Source organism: Ctenocephalides felis, unplaced genomic scaffold (assembly GCF_003426905.1).
Source record: "Ctenocephalides felis isolate EL2017-DRISC unplaced genomic scaffold, ASM342690v1 CF-g0.4_SCAFFOLD_00841, whole genome shotgun sequence".
Classification (NCBI taxonomy): Eukaryota; Metazoa; Arthropoda; class Insecta; order Siphonaptera; family Pulicidae; genus Ctenocephalides; species Ctenocephalides felis.
The window spans coordinates 27,787-33,224 of NW_020536995.1; positions in this window are offsets into that span (position 1 = coordinate 27,787).

The following is a 5,438-nucleotide window of genomic DNA, read 5'->3' on the forward strand; positions in this document are numbered from 1 at the left end:
TTTTTTATTGATGCATCTTCCTCAAAAGGAACTAAAGACGTAAGTTTGATATTGCAATCCCACATACACACCTGTTAAAGATAAATATTTCAAATTCATAATTGTAAGGATTTAAACAATTCAGTATATGTTAAATTCAAATATATATTACTTGTCCATTGCGTGATATGGTGATAAGATCAAGACTATTTTCTTCAAAAAAGCATGCAACAATGATGTCGGTGTGAGAACCCAATGAAAATGGCCTAAAGTTTTTGTATTTTTTCAAACTATATATTCTAGTAGACATGTCTTTTGAGCCGACAGCCAATATTTCTGAATTTTGAGCCCATTCAATGCATGTTGTTGCATCAAATGAACCATGGAAAACTCTTTCCATTGCGAATGCATTGACTTCTCCACTGTATGGCCCTGGAGCTTTGAATATAAACACTAAAACATAAAAATAGGTGAAATTATATACAACTTTAAATTGAATTGATTGATTAGTGCTGCTTACATACCATTGTTTTCTTTACAAGCTGCAAGATGTTTGCCATCAGGGCTAAATTTAATCGCTGGTACTGGTCTTTTGAAATGATACTTGTGTACAACAGTCCTTGATATTAAACTAATAAAATAAGCCTCACCATCTACATTAGAAACAAAAATTCATAAACTTTTTCTCATTCGGTGATAAAGTATATTATTACCTTCATTCACTGCAACTAAGGCATTGCCGTTGGGGGATAAATCTAATGAGACATAATTAAATCGACTTTCAATCGCAAGTGTTGATGACTTGTTACTAGAATATTAATTTATATTATTTATATTATATAAATATTAATTTATATTATTATATTATATATATATATATATATATATATATATATGTTTGTGTGTTAACTATTTATATATTTGTAACAGGGATTAAAAAAAACTTACTTTTTCAAATCAAAAATAGTGATTCTGTTACCGACAGGACTAATTACAGAATATCCATCTGGAGTGAACTTTAAATCTCCTTGTCTATAAACTGTTCCCAGTAAATTACTAAACTGTAATAAATAATTATTAATAGAAACAGCACTTTGTGATAGTTGATATACATAAAATTAGTATAAATCACACATCATGATAATTAACTAAGAGCAATAATCAAAAATCTATTATTTTTATTCACCTTATATGCAAACTTCATTTTATTATTTATTTACTAACAAACATAACTTGTAAATAACATTATTTTATATTTACTGTAAAACGTGCAAATGTAAAAGTTTTTAGGTTAGAAAGCGTGCAACTATGAAAGAGATGATATTTCCATCTATCGAATATTTGGCGTAAACATTATAGTTTGGAAACATGATTAACTGCCAAATGGCGTTTTGTTTACTTTTTTTCTGAATTTCCAAAACCGCTGGACCTGCCTTCCTAAAAAATTTAACCAGATTATCATTTAAATTCGACTCTCAGTTTTCTCACAAAACTGAATGTCCATTTTTTATCCATTATCTTCTTTTATCCATTATCCGGGACGTGGTCTGAATCTGCTTCTGCCAAAAACTAATCAGCAGGTCACCCCATCAATGAATTATACAAATCGGTTGATCCATGCTTTCGGAATCGTTGACGAATATTTGTATCCGCACATACACACACATACATGCATTCTATCTAAGGTATGTCAAAATGTTCAGAGACCTTTGAAGCGTATTTTAAAAAAAAAAATCATTTTCGATTTTTTGAGATTACTATAAATTACACTACGGGAAGTTAACAAATCGGAATGATAATATCTTATTATAATTTGTAAAATGTAATTCTTACATTTCTTGCAGCATTTTATTTACTTTTTTGCTGAATTTTCGAATTTTTGGTTTTTCTCACAAACTGAATGGCCATTTTTTGCACAGTATCTTCAATCGGGTTAGATATACTACGGGAAGTTAACAAATCGGGCTTTCTGGTAATGACATAATTTTTTTCTTCAGGAAGCTCAGAATAATAATAGCTTATTAATATTTGTGAAATGTATTTCTTACATTTCTTGCAGCATTTTACTGTCTTTTTTCTGAATTTTTGAAACCGCTTTCTTAAAAATTTAACCAATTCTTCACTCCATCATTTAGAATTTTTCGTTTCATTGTTTTTGAATCATTTAAATTCGACCCTCGGTTCTCTTACAAACTAAATGGTCATTGTTCTCCCAGTATCTTCAAATCGACTGGATATGGTCTGAATCTGCTTGTGCCAAAAACTAATCAGCACGTCTCCCCATCAATAGCAATCGAATGTTTTTTGAATCATTCAAATCGGTTGATCCGTTCTCTTGGAATCGCTCATACAGGGTCGGTCCTACCTTCAGTGCAATGCATGTGAAAAATGCGAGCGCACGCCTTAGGGGGCGCCAACGCCGAGATTCGGATATGAAATCGCATAAAACCCCAAAATAAATAAATAAATAATTTCAAAACCCAAATAATAAAAATACATATTACACATGCGTTAGAAATAATCGAAAATTTAAGAATATTCTTGCTAGTAATAATGAACATACTGAAATTTTTGGCTGTCCTAAAAAGTTTAGATTGAAAATAAGAATTCAAAAATAGTTCGGTCGTGCGACAACGATAGAAGACACAATAAATTGATTAGGAGCACCCGCGAAATAAATATATTTTTTGTGCTTTTAGATTATATCTATTTTTTGTGTACTAAATTTAGAATTATTAAAAATTATTTTTAAAAAGTTAGCGTAAATAATTACATAATTTTAATAATCAACTGTTAAAAAGGTTAAAATAATGGGGAGGAGGTAGGAAACTAGGAAAAAATGACATGTGGACGCTGAGAACTCCAGGACCGGTCCTGCAACCATCCATTTTTTCTATGCCAAAATGTTCAAAAACTTTTGAAACGTGAAGATATTTAAAAAAAAATCTTTGCTATTACTATAATTTTACTCTACGCGGGAAGATAACCGATCGGGTTTTCTGGTAAAAACTGGATATTTTTCCCCTTCGGGAAACTCAGAATGATAATAGCTTATTATAATGTGTATAATGTGTTTCTTACATTTCTTGCAGCATTTAAATGCGCATTTTTAAATTCATTTATTTATAAACTTCTAAAACATAATGCATAGTAGTAGTAGATAAAGGAGTAATGGACGCAGTCAATCAAAACGTCGAACTGCAGAATCTAAATTTAGTGCAAAGTTAGGCTTCATAATAATCGATTGATTGGTTTACACGTGTTGTAAAACTATATGACATGTTCATTTACATACATGAATTGAGTCAATTAAAAATGTATTCAATAAAACGAATAAATAGGAACAATTTCTGGACTTGTTGTCATTTCTGAACCGCTGATGGAACATCAATTTCCACCTTATATCTTGATGAACATAATTAAAAGTGTACTATTTTTAGTTTGCAGCAAAATAAAAGTAATATGAAGTTTTGCCTTGTCCTTTGTACATATATCATCCATATCATGTCCGACTTATTATATGCATACATCCACAAGGTACTAAGGAACTATACCAATCATATACCAATTTATATTTTTGATACCAGTTATTACTTTCACGTGAGCAACAAATAAATTCGTTTGCCGATCAATTAAAAATTCATTCATAGATTTTCCACATCGCAATTGATTTTGTGAAATACACCTCAAGGTGCTCAATTAAAAAGTTTTCCAATTATAAAGCAATTATCTGCGAACGAATTTAAGCGTGAATTGTTTGAGCAACAAAACTTTTAGCCCGTTGTGAGGTATCGACCATACCACCACTTGTAAGTAATCAAAAACCATTATATTCCGCGCTATTATTACAAGCACTTTATGAATAGAGCATATTTTACCTTTAAAAGAACTCATATTTCAGTCTGAAGCAAAGTCCGACGAAGGGCACTTATTTTTCGTAGCTTCATTCATATCTGCTTTATTTTAATACAAATATTTGAATACAGTTGATATTTGTGGTATAAGCTTAAACTCTAATTTTATAAAAGTAAGTGCGAATATAAGTCTAGTGCAGAATATTATAGAATGTATTTTTACATATTTTTTCAATTATCAATAATTATTGTATAGTCATTATTATATGCATTGATATAAGTAAAAGCTGCAAAGCACAACATCGTGTGCAATTTCATGAACAAATGTGCATTTCTATTTTTCACATTTTATGTCTTTACTTATATACATCATGTCATAAGAAATAATCTTCATATTATTTTTTTTAAAATAAAGTTTGATCTAACTTATGTACAATCTTGCACTTTGTAGTTGCAGTATTGTGATAAGCTTATTAGTAAGCACATTTTTATTTTTTTTATCAATCAAATTAATATATTTATAAATTATAATAATTTTAATTATAATAATTATAGTTAATATTTATGGGCCTATTAATACTAGTGGAAATGTGTATGTGACGAAATTTATTAGAAATTTGATATTGCATTTTTATCTAGTTTCTTCTCATTATGAAATTTCATCGAATTTAACTATATTGTAGAAATATTAGAATGAAGTCTAGTGAGTTATAGAAATTATGATTATAATTGAAAATTTTATGGGTCATTAACTATTACTGAGATTATGTAAAGAGAAATTTATTAGAAATACTAAATTACTTGAAATTATTAAATTAGTAGAACAACGGGTAGAAGATAAATCTGATTGCTAGAGTAATTTTTGTATTTATATTATCAAATAGGATATGTTCTATTTGATAAACATACTGTACTTGTTCTTTTTTTGTTAAAAAAATGCTAACGTCTTCAAATGAATTTAGACTTTTTTGACTATTTAGTTATATTCTATCTACAGAAACTATGGATGAAGATACGAGTGAAGAACCCGCCAAAATGATATGTGAGATAAAAGGGCAGTCTATTCCAAGTTTATCATTTACCAAGAATAATACTTCAAACCTCGTAAACAACGATACCAGGCCAAAAGATATAGTTCCACCTATTACAAGGGTACGAAAAGGTACGCAATTTAAATGTTCATGTGTTTTCTTGCGTGTTAAATTTAATTAGGATTTATTTTAAAATTTTAATTGCACTAGGTATGAAGTGCATAGTATTTAAAAATATTAACACGTCAAAAATCTTAATTTAATTTTTAACAAGGTTAAAAATTACATTCAAGGTTTTAAGATATTCAGACGTAAATTCAGTTTTTTAGAGTCTTTTTTTTGCACCTTTTCTATCACGATTAATTTAATTTCTTATTTTTAAAAATAATATACGAATAAACATTTTACTTTTTTATTTAATTTGATCATTTTAGAGAGTATATGAGCACACAAGATTTCTGCAATAATCTTTTTATTGTAGTAAAATTACTTATAGATACAATTATATAATAATAATATATGTTTAATAATTTGTTGATTCTGATAATTGGAGACGATCATAATTTTTAAAACG